The sequence below is a fragment of the Rattus norvegicus genome, chromosome 8, assembly GCF_036323735.1.
Source record: "Rattus norvegicus strain BN/NHsdMcwi chromosome 8, GRCr8, whole genome shotgun sequence".
Classification (NCBI taxonomy): Eukaryota; Metazoa; Chordata; class Mammalia; order Rodentia; family Muridae; genus Rattus; species Rattus norvegicus.
Genome location: NC_086026.1, coordinates 76,970,204 through 76,997,226, shown reverse-complemented (window position 1 = coordinate 76,997,226; position 27,023 = coordinate 76,970,204). Strand labels below are relative to the sequence as shown.

Genomic DNA, 27,023 nt, shown 5'->3' with positions numbered 1-27,023 from the left:
AAAGACTCTACTTCCAGACCTTGTCCCCGGTGATCTATATTTCTGTGAGGAGTTGGGAAGTGGTCTCTGTGGGTGAGCGGTTGTGTGGGAGCCTTGTTTTCAGGAGAGTTGTGTAGTATGTGTATAGATAAGCTGTGAGTCTTGGGGAAGCGAGACTGGATGTTCCCTGGACGTGGATATGTATGAGAGTAATGTAGTGTGCTGCATAGTAAGCCATGGTTTAGAATTTCAGGGTTCAGTGTCTCCATGTTGTACATGTGTGCATTATGTCCACGATTGTACAAAGGCTCACAGTTCTGAAGATCAGTGTCCCTGATAATTTTTATATAACTATGGACTTGGACCAAGTAGCAGTTGGCCTCAAAACTTTATATTATGACTTTGTTGGATAGGGGCTAAATATATGAATCCTGGGCTCAGGAATAGGTGCTGTTTTATAAAAAGAAAATGATCCCTTTAAGCAATTCTCAGGGGTTGCTTATGATCTACATTTTAAGAAGCTTGAATTAGAATCAGGAAAAGTTGGTGTGGCTATAATCCTTTATGGCATTCTCCCCAAAGTGATCTGCTTGGACTCAGCCTTAGTAGGAAAATCCCTATTGCAGGCATTTAGACTCCAAGGGCAGCTAGATAGATAACGGAAGACATCTGTGTGTGAGACAGATCAACGAATAGAAAAACAACAAGCTGTTGATCTGAGCATAGTGGTGTTTGTCATTGGTCCCTCACCAGTTACTGGAGGTTTACCCCTGTGGCTATAATGATGATGATGGTGGTGGTGGTGATATAATAATAATAATAATAATAATAATAATAATAATAATAATAATAATAATCCCAACAACTTAAAAAATGCCATGAGGATATGTGAATCACAGTGGTGTTTAGATGTATCTATGAATGTTCACAGAGGTTAGTGACTGCACCATAGGCTGTCCTGGTACTTTACCCGAGGAGAGATGTTGGCCTTTCTATCCAACTGTAGGCAGCTGATTAGAATGCCCTTGTGATAAGCCCTGTGGATGACTGTGATTTGGTGATAAGACAGAACCCCATCCTGTCAGCCTCAAAGCTCAGGTGATGCACCAGCGTTTGCTTCTGGTATGAGCAGCATATCTTTTTCCAGCTGTCTTAACCAATGAGTGGTGGTCACGGGGCTCTAGGATGGCCTTTCCTCCAATGTGTCCCAGCTGTGGAGATCAGTCACTAGGGCTTATCTTTGAGCTGTGACTCAGCAGGTTGAGATCGGAACCTAAGGATCTGCATCTCCTGTAAGCTCACAAGGGAGGAGTCTGTGCAATCAGACAGGCGACCTAGGTGACCAGCGTGGCTTGGCCACTTCAAGCTGTGCTACCTCGGGTGACTTTTATGCCAAGGCTATTTTCTTTGTGTGACAGGACAATGTGACTGAATTGGATGATCCATAAAAAGCACACAGCTAGATAAGCGTCCCCACTCCTCCAAGTAGACAGAAATCGGGTCGTCACCAGAAACGTGTTGTAGCAACCTGTTCCGAACAGATCACTAGATGGACCCAACTGCACTTTCCAAAGCACGGGAGGAGAGATTCCATGCAACATCAAGCCCCAAGTCAGTGGCCCCCGTCCCAAACATGTTCATTCATTCCATTCTGAGCCTCACAACAAGTATTACATGCACACACGAACTCTGTTGACTGATACGATCAATCTAGCCCATGCCGGTTTGGTTTGAGAAGAGAGGTTTGTGAGAACTGAGTTTTGAGTCGTCAAGTGCTCTAACTTGATACGATGAAATTGCTTATGTTTAAAATTATTTATTAATATTTATTGTGCGTGTTAGCTTGTATGCATACACATTGCCTGTGTGGGGAAGTAGGTAAGTGGGTGTGGTGCGTGTGGAGGCCAGAGGATGACTTGGAGCTGTCACTTCTCCCCTTCCACCATATGAGTCCTGATATTGAACTCAGATCAGCTGGCTTGGTGACTGGTACATTTATTCACTGAACTGTCTCACCAAGCCACCTTGCTGGTCCCTTATTTTTCTAAGTTTTAAAAATAATTGATTTTAAATTATGTGTGTGTTTATGTGCATATGAGTGCAGGTGTCCATGGAGTCCAGATGCATCAGATCTCCCTGGAGCTGGAGTTATGGGCAGCTGTGAATTGCTTCACTTGGGTGCTGGGAACAGAACTCAGGTCCTCTGGAAGAGCAGTGTGCGATCCTAATCTTTGAGCCATCTCTGTCCCCTCGGCTTAGTTTTTAGTGACTACTTCTCTTGGAGTGTTGTGCTTTGTTTTTGATGGAGGTATGTGAGGCTTTCGCGGGGGGGGGGGGGGGGGAGCATTCTCTCTCCTATTGCACTCTCATAGCACTCAGTTCAGAATACTTCTGTGACCTTTGAGATTTCTTCACAGCTACGCATGAACAATTCTGTTGTCAAGTATCCTCCAGTTCAATCCCACTGTGTGAGCTCTACCTGGACATATGTTCAGGATTCTGCCTTACAAGTGTGCTCTGCCCCAGGCCAACAGGTCATAGATTGGGGCTGCCATGAAACACTCCTTGGCTTCCTAATTTGCTACAGCAGCTCATGGAAGTCAAGGAAACACACATGAAAGAGATAAATTAGGCAAGATGCAGGGCATGGGTCTTGGAGCTTCCGTGTCTTTTCTGGTCACTTCTCCCCTTAAGGAAGCTCCAGAGGTCAGCTCACAGGAAGTTCACTGAACAAATTTTTATGCAGCTTCATTGCCTAGGCATGGTTGACTAAAGGAATGGTATTTGAGAGTCAACCTTCACCCCTCCTCCCTTTCCAGAGGTCGGGAAATGGGACCAAAAGTCCTAATCCTTGCTTCTGGTCTGGGTGATTTGGGGGATCAGCCTTAGTCTGTAACTATGGGTGGTCCCTTGTAGCAGTGAGTTTCCTGACACCTCTCTGGGTAGTATGCTTCCAACACACACACACACACACACACACACACACACACACACACACACGCTTATTTCTGAAATGCTTTAGCTACCTCAAAGGCTGGGCAGTTCTAATCCTCTGTCTGGCTATCATAGATTTCTGTCCAGTACTCCTGATTCAACACTCTTTAAATCTATGTTTGCTGCCCAAGACCCTTCCGGGCAGCCCTTTTGGGGGCTGTATTCCTTCTCACCTACATTTCAGATGATTTTCCTTCTGCAGCTCTATATCTGATCCATCTCCCTCCAATCGTGGTCATCCTCTCTGCCTTCCACTCACTTTTCAGTGTCCTAGCCTCACAAATCTAGGGGCCCCACCCTGTCTCCCTTTCCCAACCATTAGCCACTGGTATCTTTATTGATTGATCAAAAACCAAGGGTTTGCAACCCCATAAGAAGAACAATGATATCAGTCAACCAGACCCCAGCAGAGCTTCCAGGGACTAAACCACCAATGACTCTAGCCACATATGTAGCAGAGGACGGCATTGTCCAGAATCAATAGGAGGAAAAGCCCTTGGTCTTGTGAAGGCTTGTCTCCCTAATGTAGTATAATTCTAAGACGTTGAGGTTGGAGTGGGTGGGAGGGAGGGAGTGGGAGCAGGGGGAGAGGGTATGGAAGAGGGTGGGGGAAGGGGATAACATTTGAAGTGTAAATATATAAAAATATCCAAGAAAAATAAAATTAGAAAGAAAAAAAAAAACCAACTAGGCCTCTTGCTCTCTTACGGCCTCTTGCTCTCTTACCCGCTTCTTCCTTTGCACCTTCTCTTCTCATTCCACTCCCCACTCCCCGTGTTCATGGCTGGCTCTACTCCTCTTGTTGCTCTCTGTCTCTCACTCTCTCTTTGCCTTTTTCTGTCTCTACTACCCTCTCAACTCCCCTCCCCATGCCTTAAATAAACTCTATTTTATACTATACAAAACAACAACAACAACAACCCAACTGGGGACAAGGACCTTTGAGTTTGGACCTGCAGATTCCGAGTAAATCAGTCTTAGAGCCAATCCCCAACATCTCATCAGTCCCCTCATTAGTGTTCCAGAGACAATCTTCCCATTCCAAGGAGGCTCAGGATTTGGGGAACTGTGTGCCAGGAAGTCGGGAGGGACAGATATGTGTACTTGTGATGTCCATGCAGTTGCCTGAAGTCTTTTATCCTACAGGGAATTGGGAGCATGGGGCCTAAGTCTGTCTCTGTTACTGGATGACTTTGAATGGGCTTGTGTCCCAGCTCCGGGCCTTTGCTCTCTCTAATCTCCATGAGGGTGGGGATGCCATCTCTCCTTTCTACTGTTCAGTGAGATTGATAGAGTCTGTATATGAGATGTACTTGGTAACCATGTGCTGCACAAGTGAGGGAACTGGTGGAGGTCCAGGCTTCTTCAGTGGTGCTACACAATTGAGTCACGCTGAGATCCCGGGGAGATGAGTTCTGATCCAATAGGTTTGAGGTGGGGCATGGAACTTAGAGTCTAGCCAGTTCTGGGTGAAACCCTGCTCTTTGCAGTCTGCACTTGGAATGTTTCTAGATGAGATAAGCTATTCTGTGACTGATAGAAACCCTTATGTTTGTTCCTTAGCATTAGCTTGTCTTTGTGGTGATGTGTGTGGTGTGCGTGCATCTGCGTCCTTACGGGTGTGAAAGCTAGAGGTTGGTATTCGGCATCTTCAATCATTTTCTGTCTTAGCTTTTGAGACATGGTTTCACATTGAACTTGGAGCTCTCCAGGTCAGCTAGGCTGGCTTGCCAGTGAGCTCCCCAGCACAGAGGTTACAGATGTGCTGCCATGCCTGGCTTTTAAGCGGGTTCTGGGATCCACGCTCAGCTTCTCGTATTTGTATGGCACCTACGGAGCCATCTATCTCCTAAGCCCTCAAAATTAATTTGGGGGACATCAGCTTGTCATTGAGTCTGCTTTGACCCGTTTACTTGGCTCACACTCTGGTAGAATGTCCCTCTTCTAAGCAGCAGTGGGGGAGACTGTCAGAGTGCAGCTGTGGGGGCCCTGCCTACTCTCTGGAGATTCCGGTGGTCTTTGAGAACCACTTCTCTGCTGAAATGTTACTGGCAGGTGTTGAGGAAGCTCACCATGTCGCTGCTGCGTGTCGGGGGAGGGGGAGGGGGAGGGGGAGAGGGAGAGGGTTTCATATTTGGATTATGGTCATGTCGATCTCTTGAAGCCAGGTGCAAGTTGGGGAAAAAAATAAGGCCTTCAGAAACATGCATGGATTTTAGTGAGGTCCGTGGGCTCATGGGAGGTAGGATTAGATGTGACTGGTGTAGATGAAGTCATGTGACTGGCATGCTGCCCACTGCCCCACAAGGAGAACTGCAGGGCTGCTATTAGAATCGGCTGGGGACATGTTAAAAACTGTAGACGCCCAGACCTGCCCTCCCCACAGTCCCATGGAATAAATCTGCAGCCAGCGCATCAGGAGTTTTAAACACTCTCTAGGAAATTCAGGTATCCCCTCCCCCTTCCTTTCCCCTCCCCTCCCCCTCCCCCTCCTCCTCCCCGTCCCCCTCTCCCTGGTATGTTGTTGGGTTAAGTTCCCATGGGGGTTACTCTTCTTTTGTGTGTGTATCTGCAGCTCTGTCTTTTTTGACAGATGTACAGAGCCCAGTGCCTACCTCACTTACCATTGCTAAGTGTTCAGTTGTCACAAATGCACTTTTGGGCTTTTGCTTTTTGAGACAGGAAACAAAGTCACGGCTGTTCTTTAATATCTTCCGTCAGTGTTGGTGTCGCCCTTTCTTTTCTAAAACCATTTTATGTGTACAGGTCTTTTTCTGTATGCATGCATGTAGTACGTATGTATGCGATGTGTACCAAGTCATGCACTGAGTGCCCACATCAGAAGAGGGCATTGGATCTCCTGGAGCTGGAGTTATGGACGGTTGTGAGAAACTACACGGGTGCTGGGAATCAAGCCAGGCCCCTTGCCAGTATAGCAAGTGCTCTAAATCCCTGCAGGCCTTACTATCCCTCCCCTGTGTGTCCCAGTCCATGTGGGGTTGTGCGCATGGGGGACCAAAAGAGGGTGTCAGATCTCCTGGAGCTGGTGTTACAGGCTGTGAGCTACACACTTAAGTCCATTGAAAGATCAGTACATCTTCTTAACTGCTGAGCCATTTCTCCAGTCCCAGTTTGCATTTTTTTTTAAAGGAGAACTAATCAAAAAGACTTATTCATGCATACTAATCTCTGACATTTACTGCTGATAGATATTTGTATGTTTGCCTCCCCGAAGTGAGATGCTGCCATTCACCACGTTACAACTCCTCTGTCTTTCATCTGTTTTATGTACCGTCTCCACAGCATGGTGGTATAGCAGATCACAGCGGGGCTGTCTGTTGGCTGCAGCAGGGCATGGTCTCAGTGATATTCTAGCACCTGATAGATTAACTGTGGGAATGAGGGGTGAGAGGATAGATCTCTTCTTGGGATTTGCAAATCAATCTAATGCTTCTGTCACTTAGCTACTCCATGAGTAGATGCCGTGGCTGTGACACTTACAAATGCCTGGTAAGCGAGAGGAGTCTAAGGAACCCCATCATCTGGGGCACTATAGCCTTTCATATTCAGTGGCTGTAGCTTTCTGAGTAGTTATACCAGCTTACTGAGAGGTAACCTGTTCAAGAAAGGTTAGTATCATTCATGTATACTAACTAGTCAGCTTGGTCACTGTAACAAAATGTCCCAGGTACGCTAACATTATAAAGAAAAAAGGCTTACTTAGGACATGGGTTTGGATGCTCAAAGTCTCAGATTAGGCACGGTTCTAGTTTGCTTTCTCACTTGTTGCAGTAAAACACTTTGACCAACGTAACTTAGGAAATGAAAGGGTTACTTTCAGCTTACAGTTTCAGGAACCTACAGGACCTTTCTTACAGAATTCAGGACTCAGGCCTAGGGACTGTACTTCTCACAGTGGTCCGGACTCTCCCCACATAATCAGCAATCAAGAAAATACTTCTCAGACTTGCTCACAGGGCATCTGAATAAGGTACTCGGCCCCCTTGAAATCCTCTCAGATAATTCTAGACTGTGTCCAGTTGTTAGCTGAAGCAAACTCGGAAAGGTTTCTACATTGGTTCAATTGGTTTCAATCTCAGCAATATTGAAAGCTTGTGAGGAGAGTGTACATCCCAAAGCAGGAGACTAGAGAATGACTTGTGAGACTCAGGCTTTAGCATAAGCCCCTTCCCCCCTTTAATGTTCACTTCTGGGCTAGTATTTCCTTCCAGGAGCTATTCCCAGTAGTGTCTTCTCAATATAGACCCCATACTTGACACATTCCATCAGCTTCCACACTGCCTCATCGGGGAATCAACTGCTAACACAGGGAGCTTTGAGGATGTTCAGTTTATATCCAAACACTCTCTCTCTACAAGGTGCCTTAAGTACTATACACACGATCTTGTGTGGTGGTTAGAACAGACCTGGTTTATGGCGTAGACCCTAAAGTCTTGAGGGAAGAAATGGTTCACTTGCCCAGTCACTTAGCTTGATTCTTCTGGTCCAAAACCTTGGATTGTTTACTTGGGAGCTTGGGTCCATCCAAGAGTTTAGGTGACAGATAAGAAGATGAAAGAATAATTTTAAGACAGGGTAGTTTATTAAGTTTCAGACTCTAGGTTTCCTGACTCCTCTATTTCAAGAGACTTTTCTGTTCAAAGGATCTAGTTAAGACAAGCAGACAGGCACCATTCCCTACACACAGTGCTTCAGAGGTAGGTCCTCAAAAGACTTTCCCATCTTGTCCTGCCCAACACTCGCCTCCTCCTTGGCCATCTGGAGAGCACCAGTTGTATTTCACTTTTTGCCATTCCGCTCTCTCTGCATTCAAAGTTGAAGGATACTCTGTGATAGCCATTCGGTGTTGTTATGCTCCATGAGGCCCCCCCACCATATTAGCTCTAATTCCTCCTGGGCAGCTGTGAAGGGTTACTGTCACTGACTTTTAGTAGACGTAACAGGACTTACCAAGGCCCCAGAGCTCAAATTGTAGCTTAGCTAGAACGATGAATAAATTATTTCTCATCAGTTTAGTTTAGAGGTGAATTCCAGGGCATGCATTTGTTAAATAAGCACATTTTGTCCCTGAGAGGTCATACAGAAGGCCCCTCTGGAACATGCCTCCTCCTGAGTTTTGGCTTTGGAGTTTGAGGTAGAAGTTTGTATGCACAGGTTTCAGAGTGTGCTTTCTGAGAGGCAGGGAATGCTTAGTCCTGCCTATAAATTAGAACTTTAAATCTTTGTCTTTGACTCCTTTCTGTGTGGGAGGTGTATGCTTATGCCACCACAGATGAGGACCATTTGCGAGTCACTAAACCTCAGACAGTTATTCTGAAAAATGCTCCAACTTCTCAGAATAAATAGAATGCTTGAAAAAAAATAGGCAATGGCCGGAGTGGGTAAGATTGGAGGGGTTATCCCATTGGATTAACAGTGGAGAGAGGGTAAGGCTTTATGATCTGTGGATTCCTGTAATAAAACACCTACATCCTTCAGAAGAATATGAAGTGACAGTGTGTCTGGAAAGGCTATGTTCTTCCTATTGCTTGTCCCTAGTAGGAGACTCAGGGTGACTGTGATTGCCCAAGGAGGACACCTACAAGGGCTAACCTTGGAGGGTTTCCACTTACTTTGCTTGCAGGGAAGAATTAGTGGCACCCCTTCAATCCTACCCTCTGTCCAAATCTAAGTTCTGAGTATGTACATTAGGGCGGTACCTAATGGCATCCTAAGGCACTGCTAGTAAAATGAGATGGGTCGTCATGGAAACATTCATGTTTTTTGCATGGCTTTGATATTGGAGGTAGCAGAGAGCCAGCCTGTTAAATGGTCTGTGTGCTGAGATTGGGTCGTAAATAGAACTGGTTTCTCCATCCTGTACTTTGAGTGGTGGTCTTCCTCCTCCTCCCCCCAATCTTCCTCCTCCTCCCCATCTTCCTCCTCCTCCCCATCTTCCTCCTCCTCCCCATCTTCCTCCTCCTCCCCATCTTCCTCCTCCTCCTTGTCTTCCTCTTCTTCCTTCTCCTCGTCCTCGTTCTCTTCCTCTTCCTTCTCCTCCTCCTCCAGATTTATTTATTTGATGTACACTTATTTATGTAATGTTCTTTGTTTGCATGTACATCTGCATACCAAATGACAATATCAGACAGCTGTGAGCCAGGAATTGAACTCAGGACCTTTGGAAGAACATTGTGTAATCACAGAGCTATCTTTCCAGCTCCTTTTGAGTGGTTTTGACGGTGTATTACTTTCATTTTTAAAGGGATTTAAATGATTTTGAAAGGTGTGTGTGTGTGTGTGTGTGTGTGTGTGTGTGCGCGCGCGTGCGTGCGTGCGTGCGTGCGTGCGTGCATGCGCGCACATAAGTACGTGTGGGTACCTCTGGAGGCCAGAAGAGGATGTTGAATCAATGAATGAAGTTAAGAGTTACAGGGAGTTCTGAATAATCCAGTTTGGGTGCTAGGTTCTGATCTACTGTGAGGATAGCAGATGCTCTTAACTGCTAAGCCATCTCTCTGGGCCCCATTCATGGTAACATTTCTTACAGCTTCTTTGTTGAGAGGGCATAGGTTGATAGTAGGATAGCAAACAAAGGTTGGGGTGATGATGTACCTCCCTCGTAGCAGTCAGTTGATTTGAGTCAGTTCAGACAGTGGATGACAGAAGCTGTGATCAGTGTCGCTATTACCATGAGGTGTGTGAGCCAGGGAGCAATTGCCTGCCTGTCAGGTACCTGAACACTGAAATTAGTGGGACATCCGTGAAGCTGGAGGGACGAGCGCAGCTTATGCAGGGGCCTCTTTACATCTGGAGATTCTGCCAGGCAAGAAGCATGCACTGGGGATTTGAAAACTTAACTGTGTGTTCCCTGTTAACCAACTGGTCACTGCCTTTGCTCTTCTTATTCAGAAAACATCACCTGCAAATTCCTTCCCTTAGGGATGGACTGTGATGTGGAACTCTCCTCCCCCAATTGCCTTGGGTCACAGCCACAGAAACCCTTAGACCCCACTGGTGAATTATAAGACACAAAGAATACTTATTTAAACTTGAGATCTAGACATTTTTCTGAGCTCTTGTTCTTCATGTCAGACCTTTGAAATAAATGATACCTTCCATTTAAGAACAGATATTTAAAATGTAGCTAAATCTGGGGATGATGCCACTCTCAGGCAGCTGGTTCTTCTCCCGCCAATGAGCATAATCAAGACAGTCTCCCACAGACGTGTCTGCAGGACAACCTGTTCAAGATACCCATTCATGGAGACTCACTTCCTAGGTGATTTTAGATCATGTCAAGCTGAACATCATGGGATTTCTTCCCTTCCTCAGTAAACCGCTTGTTGCCGTTGGGAATTGTTTGTCAAGGTATGGAAAAGGAAAACCTACATTTTTTTTCTGAGAAAGAGGGAAGATTCTGAAGCAGAGGGAAGTAGGTCAGTGGAATAGGGAACGTTTCTACACAGGACTGGCCACATCGTTTAACCTCTCATTTGCATAGCATCTCTTCTCCCGCTCTCACTGTGCAATAGACAGCATTCTTTCCAGAGTTTTCTGGATGGGTTCCAGGCATAGCAGAGCTACAAATCTTTTGCAAATTTGCATATCCCTTTTACACTCAACCCAGTCAATAATGAGCCACTGTTGCCTGTTATTGGACAGTGGCCCAAACTGTATTTGTCCTATGCCCTGGGCAATTTCATCATCCCAGCCACCTCATGGGAACTTCACCTGGCTGGCTTGCAGACAAGGCAGTGTTCTGGTGGGATACTCAGTAAATACTTAGAAAATGGATACCCACCCAACAGGGGGGGGTTATGTATCCCAGACCTGTTTGTCAGTTCTAGAAAACCGTCTGGGTTGGAGGGGGGGGGTGTTGCAACCCAGGGCTTTGAACTTGGTGCCCTTTCCTTTGCATCTGTGAGGCAGTGCGACCAGATGTGTATGTAGGCGATTCAGTAGACTCAAACATTCTGGAAAAGTGAAAAGTTGATGGCAGTTTGAAGCTGTTTTTGCTTCTTGAGAGGACAAGTCATCGACTGTGTGGTGTGGCAGGCTTGCCTAGTGGACCCCAAGGAAGATGGGAGTACTGATGTCATCCCATCTAGTTGTGTAGAAGGAGCTTTGTGGGTCTGTTGGTGACAGGAGAAAATGTTCCACACCATGTGGCTTTATGAGCATCAGGTCTTACTGAGGGCTTTGCATGGGAAGCAGCTGGGCGGGAGCACTGTGGCATGGCTGGTTTGCTAAGCTTGGATTCTAAGATGTAGGGAAGAGTGGGACTTGAGATTTTACTAGTGGTGGGTGGTTGGTTTGTATCTGTTGAATTCAGCCTGCTCTTTTCGCCACATTCATTCTGAGGTTTCATTTCTTGTCCCGTGGCTGTGAACTGCCAAGGGATTTGTCAGAGGAGGTAGTGCCCTGAGTGCCTGCTCAAGAGATACTTTTCCAAGCTTAAAAGCTTGCTCTTGTGCCCAAGTCTAGGTGTAGAGTCTTCAGAGCAGGGTGTCAGCTCCAGCAGTGTTTCCAGTCAGCCCCACCCCTGGTTCCCAGGAGAAAATATCTCCTCAGAGTGGTGTGATATGAGGAGCATGTAAAGAGGCAGTGTACTGGTTGCCAGGCCCTCAGTCTGCAGTGTTGTTAGTTTCCCAGCCTCTTCAGGCAGCCTATTCAGCACCCAGGAGGACCTTGGAGAAGGACAGCGCCAGTGAAGGAAGAGAGCATGGAGACAGCATTCAGTGGAAGGCAGGGATTACAGGGAGACAGGGCAAAGTCCTTTATTGTTTATTCAGATTTACAAGGTATTGATTTACTCTGAATTATTCAGGACAGTGTTTGAATCTCATCCCGTACTCTTTCCATTTTTCTAACGTGTATAAAATTATGTCCAGGTGTGGTTAATACAGACCCTAAATAGGATGTCAGAAATCTTTTGTTGCTTAAGTGAGCTGTCCTCCACATACACAGAAGGATTGGATATTTAGTGGCCAAGATAATGTCCTATGACTGCATTAGTATCTTTGCTACTTGTATGTAAATACATACATATGCATATACATACACACAATTGTCCATTGTGAGTGTGTCCGTACACACACACAGACACACACACACACACACACACACACACCCCTCTGTCATAATACTTTCTCTTATTATCCTCATTGGAAATGGCATTTATCCAGTGACTGGAGACTTAGCTCAGTTGCTGGGGTGCTTGCCTAGTGTGCATGGGGCTTTGTGTTCAGTCCCCAGTGTTGAATGCTGCTGTGATGGTACAGGCTTGTAATCTTATCACCCAAGAGGAGGACGTGGAAGGGTCAGACATTCAAAGTCACACTGGGTAGCATAGCTAGTTTCAGGCAAGCCTAGGCCACATAAGACCCTGTCAGAGAGAGAGGGGGGAGGGGAGAGGGAAGGAGAGAGAGAGAGAGAGAGAGAGAGAGAGAGAGAGAGAGAGAGAGAGAGAGAGAGAGAGAGAACACGAACACAGAAGGTGGGAGGGTATCATCATAACTCCTTCCTCACCGTCTACTGCCCATCTCTGCCCTGACCACCTTCTGTTTATTCCTGTTCCTCACTTAAATCTCACAGGAATGTGTCCTGAGGCTCTGAAGAACCAGAAACCACATTTAGGAAAGGGGATGGAAACTACCTTGGAAGTGGATCCTGATGCCCTGTGGGCTGTTTTCTCATTGACCCCCAAACCCCCTTCTGTTACTCCAGGATGATTCTATGCAGATGTTGGAACACTATGAATCACACCAAGCTATTCTGCCTCTCCACTGGAAGGACTTCAGCAATGGGAAAGTAGCCTGATAAATGTCTGCTCCTCAGCCAGCTGTTCCTGCCAGTCTGGTCGTGAAATGTGGCAAGTCCACGGCCAGAAGTGTGATGTTGAAATACCCTGCATCTAAAAATTACTTTCCATCTTCTGTATTGCTATTCAAAGGAAGAGGGGATGGCTGGCAAGGTTCGGGGTTGTAAGCCACAGTTAAAATTAGTCGGAGCAGGACTTATGGTTTTTCTGATAATCCCAAGACATTATTCAAGTGGTCATTTGCATTTGGGTTACAAGTTTCCAGCTCGGGACTGTACTCAGCCCAAAGATGATTGAAGGATGGCAGCTAGTGCCGAGAGCATTCTTTAGGTCAGAACTCAGAGAGGACCAGAAGACCACAGTCCTGGATGTCTGCCCTCCGAGGATTAGGACTCCAGCCCAGGCAGGATTTGGATGATGGAAAGACTAAGGGAAAAAAGACTATGCCAGGCCTCATTAGACATACCATTGTGGAGCTGGGGACAGATGGGGGATGGATGTCTGGGAACAACATATGAACTCTTGGAACAGGGAGTTTACATAGGTTCTGAGTGAATAGGAAAAGCTCATGTCAGAAAGGTGTGTGTGTGTGTGTGTGTGTGTGTGTGTGTGTGTGTGTGTGTGTGTGCGCGCGCGCGCATGCGTGCATGACAAGAGGTTTGATATCAGAGAAGTGGTTAAGAGTTCTTGGCTATGAAAGCACAAGGACCTGAGTTCAAATCCCTAGCTAGGCACAAAGCTAGGCGTGGCTGTACATTCCTGTAATCCAGAATTGGTAGGGGGGACAGGCAGACTCTGAGAGCTTGTTGGCTAGCCCGCCTAGCTGAAACTGTTTGTGGTTAAGTGATAGATCCTGTCTGAAATCAATAAGGAAGGGCGTGAGAGAGAAAGATACTCAGTGTCCTCCTCTGGTCTCTGCATGTGTATGGTGGGTGTACACATTCCTCATTCTCTCTCTCTCTCTCTCTCTCTCTCTCTCTCTCTCTCTCTCTCTCAAATTGACTTAATAAGAAAAGCATTTAATTGGGGCTGGCCTACAGTCTCAGCGGTTTAGTCCATTATCATGTTGGCAGGGAGTATGGCGACACACAGGTCGACGTGGTGCTGGAGAAGAAGCTGAGGGTTCAACATCCAGAGCCATAGGTTGCAGGGAGGGGGGCACAAATAGATAACACTGGGTCTGGCTTGGACTTTATAAACCTTAAAGCCCAGCCTCAGGGACACACCTACTCCAGCAAGGCCACGGCTCCTAATCCCCCAAGCAGCGCCACTCCCCAAGGACCAACCAGTCAAATATATGAGCCTCTGAGGACCATTTTTATTCAAACTGCAACATGATCCTCTTGTTTTTCCTTACTCTGCCTATGTCTCCACATTGCTGTGGCAAAAAGCTAATAACCATGGTGAATGGAGGGGCCATTGTACAGACAGGTGGTTCAGCCTCTTAGGGTGGTGTTTAGGGCCATGAGAATTAGAGTGGACAACGCCTTGACCCTGTCTGCACATAACCAGCGAAAGTCTCTGAGAACCAAATTTTCCTTTTGTCTTCATTCTCCCTTTCATATCCTTGTTGGGTTTGTGCAAACATTGTCATTTGGCTGGATTTCCTGAAACCCACTGAGGATCTTCCACTAATTCATATTAACAGTAAATAGTGTCTAGATGCTTAAGTTTCCCAAAAGCCATTCTTTGATCCACCCACCCACCCACCTTTAGCCAGTGAGTCAGGAACTATACTGGCTACCACATGGGAATCCACCTTTGGTGTGTAATTCCTAAGCCTGAGTGTCCAACCTGACTGGGGACTCTGAGAATGCTTTTGTGGTGGCGGTGGTATATGTGGTATATTGTATGTTACATGCTGTGGAAATTTAGAAGAGGTGCTTGTCTGACTAGAGATGTGAGTGGGTGGCAGTTCCTAGTTTAGGTGATGTTTAAAATGTGTTGAAGGATGGGGCAGGTCACTGGGCGGACGTGCAAAGCAGAGGTTGGATGGTAATGAGTCACGAATGCTAAGAGTCGGTTCTAGGGAGGCCTGTGTGTTATTCTGAGCTCAGGAGACAGTTATTAGTAAAGCTGGGAGGTGCAACTTAAACTTGGATTCCTGCACCACCCATCTGTGCCTTTCCGTCCGTGTGCTGGGAATATGGTATATGAGTTATGGTTTTGCTCTCAACACCATAGCTTGTGCTGCTGATCTCAAAGGTAGGAGGTCTTTGGTACCGAATTCAGATACGGAACTAGGAGGGTCGAGGAAAGGGGTGCAAGTGTAGACTGCAGAGAGGGACAGCAGGAACTGGAGAAAATGGCCAGAGGAGGCCTAAGGAGAGGACAGGTCACACAGGTCTGCTTGGCCAAGTGGAGCTGTCAGGAAGGGGAGACATGAGCCAGCATTGCATATGATTTCGGATACCGCATACATAAATCAGGAAGCAGTATCATCGGGATATTTTCACACTGTTGAACCAAAACATCATTTAAGAAAAAAAGTGACTGAGCATAACGACTTGGCTCGAGTCAAACAACTCAGCATTCAGAGTCCAGCCTCGGTCGTCTCTCCTCGCCAGTCTGCCTTCCAGTGGGATGGTTTACCCTGACTGTCTGAGCTCAGAGTCTGCAATGCTCTTGAGGAAGCTTGGAAGCTACTCCACAAATTGCTTGACTTGGTATTTTGAAAATATGATAGATTCAGGCTTTGTGACAGGCTGAATTCACACAGGGGAGCAGTGAAGGAGTGTGAGCATTTGTGCAGTTAAGGACATGGTGTGTGTGTGTGTGTGTGTGTGTGTGTGTGTGTGTGTGTGTGCATGCGCGTGCGCCTGTGCATGTGTGCACGCATGCTTAAATTCTACCTCTGAATATAGTCTTCAAATTGTGCCTCTGTATATTCTCATAAGACATAGCAAGGCATTTTTAGTTTCCCACTTCAGGAAGGGCAACCATGGGGAATCTCCTCTAACTGTTCTTGCCTTACTCTGAAATTTCCTCAGGAATGAGCTGCATTCTCTAGCTTGGGGACAGTATGCAATATGTTTTTTATTTACATGTTTTATTGACCTGGTAGTGAAAGCAAGAACTAGATTTTAAACTAATTCATTGTATCATTGTTGGAAGTACTGAGTCTCTATTATAACACAGTGGAAGTAACTGAAGAACTCTCTCTCTCTCTCTCTCTCTCTCTCTCTCTCTCTCTCTCTCTCTGTCTCTCCCTCCCTCTCCCTCCCTCCCTCTCCCTTCCTTCTCTCCCTCCCCCTTCCTTCCCTCCTTCCCCCCTCCTTCCCTCCTTCCCTCCCTTCCTGTCTCCCTCTCCCTCCCCCTCTTCTCTCATTCCCTCCCCAGAGCCTCTTGTTTTCCAGGCTTTCCTCTAGCTTGCTCTGTAGTTGATAAGGACCTTGAACTGCCACGCCTTCCAAGCGCTGAGGCCTACACCACCAACCTGGTTTTCTATGGTATTCATGATGAAGCCCAGGGCTTAGTTCATGTTAGGCCAGTGCTCTGCTAACTGAGCTGCATTCTTAGCCCCACATGTTTTCATATTACTTTAAAAAAAGATTCTATTTTATGTTATTTATATATGGGATGGGGCTATGTGTCTGTGAAGGCAGGTGCTTTTGGTAGTCAGATACCTGTGGATCTAGAGTGATTGCGAGATGCCCACTGTGGGTACTGGGTACAGAACCAGGGGCCTCTGCAAAAGCAGTGCAGACTCTTAACCATTGTACCACCTCTCCGGTTCCTTCAACACAGCCTGTAACTCTTTTGTGTCTGTGATACACCTGCGAAGATTATTAGCTCATTAGATCATGAAGCACCTAGCCATGAAATGGGGTCATTTCATCCTGGACATTATTGTTAGATAGCACAGTGGAGGTGATTGAAGACACTAAAATTTACAGTCTTTTAAAAAGACTGGTTTTTTATTTATGTACACGTATGTGGTAGAGTGATTTTATGCGTACCTCATGCATACAGGTGTCTACAGAGGCCAGGGGCTGTCAGGTGCCCGAGAACTGAAGTTGTAGGTGGTTGCGAGCTACCGTGTGGTTCTGGGAACTGAACACAGATCCTCTAGCCGAGTAGTCAAATGCTCCTAGCTATTGAGCCATCTTTCCAGTCCCCTAAGCCACACTTGTAAAACTTTGACATTAGTGGGACAGTTATTGCAGTGGCTCTCAATCTTGATCCTGGTGACGATTGCAATTAAGTGATTCTTCACTGTTGAGTGAACTGTCACACCTTTGCTCTATGTACTAGACCCAGCTTTGACAATAAACAAATGTCACTGGGTGTTGCGAGATGTCCCTTGGGGAGTGAAATGGCTTGTGGTTGAGAAGTGCTTGTTTAGCAGAGACGAACATTTTTATAGCCTGTGGTTTTATCCTGCTTTTGAGCTATCATTTGAAGATTATGTTCAATAAATTTAACACACATAGTTAATTCTCAATCACAGATTCGGTGTTTGAGAATTTATCCCTCTGTCTGTAACCTCATCATTACCTGTGGCACACCTGTGGACCTTTGAGGACAGGAGCAGCCATGACAAACAAATCCAGTTGACCCATCCTGAGCTTTAACTGTCAACTTGACAGCCTAGAAATACCTGAGTGGCCACCTCAGTTGAGGATTTATCTGAAGCGTTTTGGTCTGTGGGAGACTGTCTGGATGTAGTTAGACCCAGGCCATTGTGAGCATACCATTTCCCGGGCTGGCCCTGGTGCATGTGGGAGTAGAGGAAGCTAGTTGGCAGCAGCAAGGGAGCACAGAAGGATCCATGATCTCTTTGATCTTGACTGTGGGTGTGAGTTCCTGCCTTGGCTTCCCCTCTCTGATGAACTATGACCTGGAATTGTAAATTAAATAGCTTCCCTGGATGCGTGGGGCTTTGTTTGTTTGTTTGTTGTTTTAAATTTATGTGTATGGATATATTGCCTGCATGTGAGTTTCTGCCTGGTGCTCTTAAGAGGCCAGGCAAGGGTGTCGCTTCCCCTGGGGCTGGAGTGATTTGTTACGTGGGCTCTGGGAGTCAAACCTGGGTCCTTTGAGTGACCTTTACTGCCCCTTGTAACAAATATGTTTCAATCGGATTTTTTACAGCTATAAAATATAACATATACACTTTTTGTTACTTTATTTTATTTTCCCTCTCTATATACAGGATGGTGAAAACTTCCTGTTCAAGTATAAAAGTAGTGAACAGTCAGATGCTGTGAGTAGATACAATCCAGGGTCATGGTTGACCAAAGTTAGTACAATAGCTGTCCATGGAATGATCAAAATGTGAGGTGTTCTTTAATATCCTCGTGGCCTTCTAGCTCTTGTCCAAGAGCAGAGGGCTGCTTTTATGTACGTGTCCGACAACCCAGGGACTGGTAGAGACTCTGTGAGAATTCCCATTTATGGGGTCCCATGGTTGGGGACCATGCTGTACCAGCTGTTGACACTACATACAGAATGTTACTTGAGTCTTTTAAGAACTAGAATTCAGTAGAGCACTTACCTAGGAAGCGCAAGGCCCTGGGTTCGGTCCCCAGCTCCGAAAAAAAAAGAACCAAAAAAAAAAAAAAAAAAAAAAAAAGAACTAGAATTCAGACTTACAGTTTTATAGAGTAACTTACTCACAGTGCCTCTGGGAAAGACGAAAACGCTACGGTTGTGATCCATGGTAACCTGGGAGAGCTGTAGACCTTGACCAGTGAGGGCTGCTCCTGGCTTGGTAGGATGAGAAGTTAGAAAGGGCCCCGGTTATCTGTTCAGCATTTAGAAACAAACCAGGAAGGTCATGGCTGGAAAGGAGAAGACTGTGATGGTGCTATTGACTGGGCTAAGGGGATGTTTGCTGAGCAGCCCTTTCTGCAGGCATTGGCTTCTTCTTCTGAGACAGGCCTGGAAGACTAAGGCCCACATGGGGCTATCTTGGACATGATAACTTGGTACCTTGACTCTTCTAGCAGGACCCCAGAAGTTCTTTGAGTGGATGTTGAGGATATTAAAGGGTCCAGGGTACATTTGGAAAAAAAAATTCTTTCCCTCTTCTCTCTCATGTATGATTATATATGATGTGTGTATGTATCTTTGTGTATATGTATGTTTGTAGGTGTGTGTGTGTGTGTGTGTGTGTGTGTGTGTGTGTATACATTTGCAGCAGTGTTGTTTATGTACGTGCAGAAGAGGATGCCAGGTGTCTTGCTCTATCTCTTCCTGTCATATTTCCTTGAAACCAAGTTCCTCAGTCAGTCAGCAAGCCCTGACAATTCTCCTGTCTCTGTCCACTCAACCCCACCACTGTGCCGCCATGCCTTGCTTTCTAGTCATGCCCTGGGGATTGTAAGGTCCTCATGCTTGCACAACAGGCCGTCCCTCTGAAGGGAGTTGGGGGGCTGCATTAAGGGAGCGAATTTACAGTGAAGAAGAACTCCATATAAAAGGAGAGAACAGCACGCAAGATGTGTCATGTGCCACCCCAAGGCTCTGGCACCTTGATGTCAGGGGGTAGCCATGTCAAAGATCCAAGAGGGGCAGATGTAGTCAGAAAAAAGGCTTAAATTGTAGCCCTAATACCTTGTAAACAGTCTTTTTGGTGAATAGACTGTACTGTCTAGGATTACCATGGTTTCAGATTCTGTTTATCCCAATGGCTCTGAGTCCTGATGCTGTGACAGCCTTTGTGGCCCCCAGAGTCCTGTAGAGGCCTCTCAGGCAGGCCTGCCGGGCTGTGGTCTCCAGGTCCTGTTCCACCTGGAGTAGCTTTGCTGTTGGGGATCTGCTGCTTCCTAGACTACAGAATAGAATTCCCTGTGTGGGAGAAACTTCCACAAAAGCTTTGGAAACCGTTCCTGTGACTTGCTTGCTTGTTTCCGTCGACTGTGATAGAAACATTGACCTTGATTGTAGAACTTCGGGCATTCTGCATTCCACCTCAATTGCATTTCTCAAGGAGAATTTCCCTGTGTGTGGCGTTTAGAAACAATTTTCTCCCCCAGCTACCCATTGTGGAACTCTGGAGGATGCAAACATTTGATTGGGTCAACTACAAGCATATTGTATTTATTTTGATAAATTCTAAGCTTCTTAAGAGACCACTTGTTTCTTTTTTTTTTTTTTTTCACTACTCTACCCTCTAATACCTTTCTTTTACTGAGTTTAGGAGGTAAGTCCTGTAGAAAAAGGCAAGGCATTTATTTCTTCATCCCTCACAGGTTCATAGTTGGAGTGGACCCCTGAGACAAAAGACAAAAGAAAAGCAGTTTCTTCGTGAAGGTGGTGGCTGCCCCTGAGTGTCAGTTTGACCCACCTGGGAAGAGGGAGCCTCAAAGGAAGAGCCCCTCCGTCAGATCGCCCTGTGTGTGTGTCTTTGGATCAGCATCTTCTAGGTTGGTGGTTGATGCGAGAGGGCCCAGCCCACTGTGAGCAGTGCCATCCTTGGACAGTCCATTCTTGGCAGTGGTGTATTCTGCGGTCTCCCATTGTGCATCCTGTTTAAATGTGTCTGAAGGAACATTGCCTTTCTGTTTAGATTGATGCTTCTAGTGGGAAGGAGGCAGTGTGGAGGAGTCCCTCAGCACCTCTCTCCTGTTGTCTGTCAGCATGCAGTTAAGAGCTCTGGAGCCTTCCCCAGGGATTGCTCTGACTAGAATCATTGGAATTAGAGGCAGGGGAGGCTGCCAAGGGAGCCTCTCCCAAGTCTGTGTGGGCTGTGGTCTATGTAATGGAGGCCAATGAATATGAACAGAGCCCAGAAGAATTGTGGGAGAAAGCTTTGCTTCATAGCGGGACTATCTACCTTCCCTGTGCTCAGCTCCACCGTTCTTACCCTCCTCATCCATGCTGGAGACCTGACTCTGGGAGTGCTCTCTGGCAGACCCCACCCTTTTTGACCTTTCACCAGATTCATTTCATGTTAACCCTAGCCTCACTTTACCATGCTGCCCATGTTCCTCGGTTTTCCAAGGAGACATCTTGTCTCACAGGCTCTGAGATAGCCTTGTTGGCACATGACTGACACACACTGTGAACCTATTTTTGTCACATGTCTTTGGGGTACTAGAAGCCCACTGTGACACAGTTGGGTACACAGGGAGGGTTTTTGTTTGTTCTTGGAAGTGAAGGGCCCCAGGATTGGGTGAACTGGGCTGAGATTGCCACAGTGCTTTCTCCTGGCCCCTCAGCCTGCTCTCTGCCCTGAAGTGTATTCTTCTTCTGTTACATAGATGAGTCCACAAGGTTTCGGTTTCTTTCCAACTCACTGCAGCCTTCATTGTTGCCCCAGGTTGGTGTAGGATCCTTGGCCTGGAAACAGATGCACATTTCCTGAATAGCTTCGGTGGAGGAGATAGGGCAGGTACACAGGGTATGCATGGGGGCCCTTTGGATTGGGAAGCCCACTGCCCCCCCTATTGGGTGTTCATGTATTTATTTACTAGATAAAATGACTGGTCCTTTCTTGGTTTAAACATACATCGTTTGGAAGTAAAATTGTCCTACACCCTGTCTGTTTTGGATATCAGAAGCTTCAAGTTCTCAGGAGGATGTCCTCCCTACCTGTGTAGGACTTGGTCCTGCCCCACTCCTCAGCCCTACTTTGGTATTTGGTGGTGGTGGTGGTGGTGGGACAGACCCTGCTGAATTGCATACCAAAGGCAATCAGATAGCAAGATATGGAATGCTGACAGCTCTGTCAGGAGCAATGCCTGTTTAAAAATACATGACGGGATTTGAAGTCCAGTCAGCCCTTCCCATGAGCTGACTGAGCAGAGCTACAGGGGCCAGAGGGAAGGTGGATACTGCCCTGGTTCTTTCCAGCAAGGAACAGCAGTCCGTTTGCTTTTCCACGTGTACAGAACGTTCCCACTTCCCACTCTTCCTGTAGAGACGGAAAGGAGAAAGAACTCATCATCCTGAAGTGAGAGAGTAGGGTTCAGGGAAGTCAGGGCTTGGCCTGGGCTCCCTGTGACAACTTCATTAGGGGCACGTGTTATTTTTTGAGTGGCAGGGCTAGTAAGATTTACACCTAATCTAGGAAAGGCTTGCCAAACAAACGCTCGGGTGGGGTTTCCTGGGTAGGAGTGTGATATTGTAATAAATGGGAAGCAGAGCTCTGCCGTCCAATCTCGGGGCTGACTGCACACATTACAGCGGGGGCCCTGTTTTCCAGGAATGCAACACACCCCATGTCCAAGGCCCCTCCTCAGAGGGTGTGTCTGCACTTCCTCTAGCCTCTCCTTAACTGTTGGGGCTGTCAGAGGAACTGAGGGCCTAATGTGGGAATGAATACCTAAGATGCCTGCCTTAGGGCCTTTGCCTTGGGATCACTTGGCAGGTGAGTGGACCTTGTGTGAAAGTCTGTCAGGGACCGATGTGGTGTGGGTAGGTTCTCCAACCTTCAGGAGGGAAAGTGAGTGTGGGCCACTGATATGCCAGCAACAGTCTTGACCGTTTCTAAGCACTGGTGGGCAGGGCGCTTTCCAGAAGGCAGAGGAAATCATGCTTGTGCAGATCATGCAGAGAGGGCATCGTTTTCCGTGCCCCGGTCTGGTGGGTACCTGCTGCCCTGAGTTACTTAGCTAGGCACTTCTTCCTCCTTGGGGATTCCCTGGGCTCTGCCTTCTGAGCTTGGCCCCTCAGGCCTTCTTTCCTGACCCTCTAGTTGCTAGTCCAGTGTGGTCCTTTTCTGTCCACTCATTAGCTCCTGTCAGAGTCTGCTCTCTCCTGTTACTCCCTCTCGCTCTGCTCAGCACAGCACACCTTAGCCCAGGCTTACATGTATCTCCTCCTCCTCCTCCTCCTCCTCTTCTTCCTCCTCCTCCTCCTCCCCCTCCTCCCCCTCCTCCTCCTTCTCTCCCTCCTCCTCTTCTTCCTCCTCCTCTTCCTCCTCCTTCTCTTCCTCCTCTTCTTCCTCCTCCTCCTCTTCTTCTTCTTCTCTCTCTCTCTCTCTCTCTCTCCCTCCCTCCCTCTCCCTCTCCCTCTCCCTCTCCCTCTCCCTCTCCCTCTCCCTCTCTCTCCAAGCTCCTCAAAACCAGTTTCTCCTCAGATTCATGATACTTGACCTATAACTGTTAATACCTGAGCAGTTGGCAAATACTATCTCTTAAGTAAGATTATATATATATACACACACACACACATGTATATATACACCTTTGAGGTGCCAGGAGCCCAGGGATGATGCTTGGTCCAGGCTGACCAAGTCAGCTCCTTACACCTGGAGTCTCTGGGGCAGCGGTTCTCAGCCTTTCTAATGCTGGGAGCCTTTAATTTTGATGTTCATGATGTGGTGACCACCAACCATACACTTTTTTTCATTGCCACCTGATAACTGTAATTTTGTTACTGTTATGATTCTATGAATTGTACTGTAAGTAATCTGGTATTTATGATGGGCTGTGAAAGGGCTGTGTGAGCTCCAGGAGTCTAGATCTACTGATTGAGATCCACTGCCCTGGAGTATGCTCTCACTCTGCACTAGCTGTCAGGGGGAGGCAGTGGCTGGTTTTCTACCTGCCTCTCTGCTAAGTTTCTTGTCACTTCTTCCTGGTCACATCCCTTCCAGCCATCTTTAACAGTTCCCACTCTCACAATGCTGTCACACAGATAGCAGTCATTTCTCTCTGTGTCTGTCTTTCATGCCTTCCCTGGGTATATACCTCTGTGGTTCCTTAGCTTCCTCCACTAGTATCTTCCAAAAAGTCATTGGGTGAGGGGCCCCTAGTGTGTATCATATGTCACCTGGTCAGTATGGTAAAGCTCTGTCTGTTCAGTGGGTTGGAGGTATGATGTGTGGAGGCAGGGACCTGCCATTTTTTCCCCTGGCAGATGGTCAAACATCAACAGTAGTAAATGTTTGTTGATCTAGTGTATTAGTACATTAGGAATATTCTACAATCTGTCTATATGTCTCTCTTCTGTCTGTCTGTCTGTCTGTCTGTCTGTCTGTCTGTCTGTCTGTCTGTCTGATGTGTGGATGGGGTTCATGCATGCTCTACCTTTGACACACCTCACTGGCCCATGGACTTTTCTTTTGTTTCATTTTCACATGTAGCGTCTGTGTTGTCTTCTCAGTGCTCACTGTTTTCCTGGAGGAGGCCAGCACCGGCCTGGGTAGAGACACTGTTCCAGGTCATCACCCACAGTGGTACAAGTGCGTTTTCATTGACCTACATGGAGGCAAACCTGGAATTTTTGACTTTGACGCAGAAGGTCATTTAACCAGTATGAAGCACAGTTGGGGCTTATTAAAAGACATTTAAAATACATAGAGAGATTTTGAGCACAAAGGTTAAGAGAGTGAAGAAAAAAGAGCCGGGGAAGGAAGTTGAAGCTACCAAGAGGGTGGGCATGCTTTCCTCTGAGAGACTCTCTCACCTTTAAGGCTTGTGGAAAGGATAAGGCATGCCAGAGTGTGAGTATGGGGTTCTCAGGAGAGAGTTAGTGCCTTAAACTTTAGCCTCATGTACCATTTTTGTGGCTCTCAGGTTATACCCAAAGGGTTGCTAACTGCCTCCAACGCCCCGCCCCCCAACACCCGGATCATTAGGTGAGATCATAGCTGTCTCCAGCTGCCTTGATGAGTATGTGATATGATAAAGGAAAGCCAGGAGCTCTAGGTTAGGATTTGTCTCTGAATGGGGTTTCTAAGAGCCCTAGAGAACTGCAGGGTCCAGTTGGGAAGGGGACAAAGACTTTAACCCTTCCCATTGTTAATGCTTAGTGTCGTTAATGTGTAGAATTCCTGAACCAGGTTGGAGGGTGAGTGGATGAGTGTCCTGTCCCTTTCAGTGTCCCCATGGTTCTTCTGTCTGTCCATCATGCCTTGGGAAGCTTCTGCTTTCCCGTCATTGACAGGCGTGCACTCAGAAGTGCTGATAAATATCTAGCTGTCTCCTGGGTAATTGGCCCCCAAAGAGCTGGGGTGCCTGCCTGCAGGAGCTGCTAATTTGTGTGTGTCAGCTTGCCAGAGATTCACCAGCAGCAAGACCTGACAAGCTGTTAACAAGTGTTAAACTCTACAAGAGCTTCCTGCTGGGGGCTTCCAGATAGCACTCAGGGGACAGAAGTCCCTTGATGGCCAGGAATTAATGACATTCTGAAACCAGTTTTAGAAGTGTTTACTACCTTGGGAATGATGCAAAGTCACCCAACTTAGAGGACCCTTGGATTTTTAAATGGAAATCAAGGTAAAGACGTTGTGGGTGACAGTAGGGTGATAGATGAGCTGCCTTTCTGAGAGGTTTTGGAAATTTGATCTATGACACAGCTTTAAGATATTTCTGCCTGGTAGAAGGTTTTAGGGGCTCTATGCTAATGGATGTTTAAGAGCAACAATTAACATACCACTTCATAATTAATTATGGGGCATCCAGGCAACAGATGGGGCCTTAAATTCCTTACATAGCCAAATGTTAATTTGGGGGTAGGGGGAAGAAACTATTTTTATTGGCTTTGTTTGCTAGGCAGCCTCTTTGAACTTCCAGCTGTCTCTGGGGTTATCTTATACACGTGTTAGTGTTGTCTCTGCCAAGAAGCTCCTCAGAATCTGTCTTCAGCTGGAATCTGCATGTCTGCCTGGCACAGCAGTGTCCAGCAGCTTTCAAGGAGTGGGAAAGACGTCTCCCAGCTTCTAGAAGGTTCTAGTCTTGACAGATTGTGTGGCTAAAGTCTAAGGTTTAAAATTGGGCCCCTGGGCTGATTGCCAGCCATGTACATCTCTTTCTTAATCGTTTTAAGCCTCGTTTTCCTCTCCTGTAAAGTGGGACTAACGGTACATCTTGGCAGCACTGTGAGGAAAAGGCCAGGCAGCATGCACGCTCTGGGCAGTTGTGGCTTGTGTCACTGCCGCTAAGGAGATACGGAACATGTGGCAGAAGTTCCTTCGGTGAGATGGAGTGCATTGTGACCTGCTGGGTGGCACTAGGCGCAGATGGGGGACCCATCGGATTTTGACTTGGTATGGGCAGCGTGTTGATCTAGGGGGACCATGTGCCCAGGACTGAGTAACTCAAAGCAGAACCCCAAGCCCTCTTGGTACCTTCATTCCAGTGAGCGAGGAAAAGTGGGGTGCACACCCTGTGTGGTTGGTAAAATCACGGAGGTGATCAGGGTCAGGCAGGTTCAACAACATGAAGCATTTTACTGGGACCTGGAGGTCTTTCGGGTTCATTGGAGGGGCGTCACACTGAGGAGGGAGGAAGCCTGCCCTTGTGGTGGGTCCTTCCTAAAGCTTCCTGCAGCATGGCTAGCCTTGGGAACAGAGTCTCAGTTTTTCCTTTCTGTTGTTTGTTTGAAGCAGAGTAGCCCAGGCTGGCCTCAAACTCATTGTGTATCATTTGATCACCTTGAAATGATGAGCTTCCTGTCTCACCTCCCCAGTGCTGGTGTGTGATTATAGGCGTACACCACCATACTTGGTGCCAGGGATCGAACCGGTGTCTCCCTGCGTGTTAAACAAGCGCCCTGCCTACTGAGCGTGTGTTTATAGAAAACATGTACAAAATTTAAAAGTAGAAGTGAACACCCACAGCTCCACTGCTCTGGAAGCTTTTTCACTAACTTCTTTTCAGATCCCCCTTTCTCTCATAGGTTCGCCCCTATCCCTTCTTGCTTCCTGGGCTAAGTACTCATACAACTAGTACAGAGAAGCTGCCTGCCTTTTCTACTCAGCGAGGGGAGGGTGTTTTCTCACATTCTCATGAGCAATATTGTTCCAGATAATGTCCGTTTGAGAGTACGGAACTCAGTGAAGTTAGCCAGCTTAGCCTGCATGTTATGATGCTGCTTCCAGGGCCTCTTTTAAAGAATCGGGGCAAAGCTTCCACATGGTATCACTTTCTAATGGTGATATCTGCAGTTGAAAGATGCTTGAGGCACCTTACCTTGCCAGAGCTTTTTTTCTAAAATTCTGCACTTTCCAGAAAGGCTTCTTAAACCTTCATGGGACTTAGAGCTGCCTGGCTTTGGGAGGGAGTGGGGGGAGGGTGGTTATAATCAGTAGGGGAGGCAGAGAAATAAGCAAGTGGCCATTTCCCCTGGGTATTTGAAGACTGCAAGGAAGATGCTTAGAGTGAGATCTGAGGGGGTCATGGTACCCCACTATCTGGTGGAGGGAATGCTTTCCAGTTATGGGGGGATGCTTGCACTGAAGAGGGGACTTTACAGTTATGAGGGTGCTCTCACTGAAGAGGAGAGCTTTGCAGTTTTGAGGGGTGCTCTCCCTGAATGGGGGGGGGCGCTTTGC

The 27,023-nt window shown here is 46.9% G+C and overlaps 1 protein-coding gene across 9 annotated transcripts in view; it reads left to right on the top strand.

Moving 5' to 3' along the window:
* The window catches only part of Tln2 (talin 2), a 421,250-nt gene that overhangs the window by 136,135 nt on the left and 258,092 nt on the right, over positions 1–27,023 (top strand). Inside the window, exon 1 of one of the 9 annotated variants that reach the window (XM_008766402.4) lies at positions 22,026–22,112. The exons of the other annotated variants lie outside the window; for them this stretch is intronic. The gene's annotated coding sequence lies outside the window, so the exon portion shown is untranslated. Of the gene's footprint in view, positions 1–22,025; positions 22,113–27,023 lie in introns of those variants that run through there. 9 annotated transcript variants of the gene reach the window in all.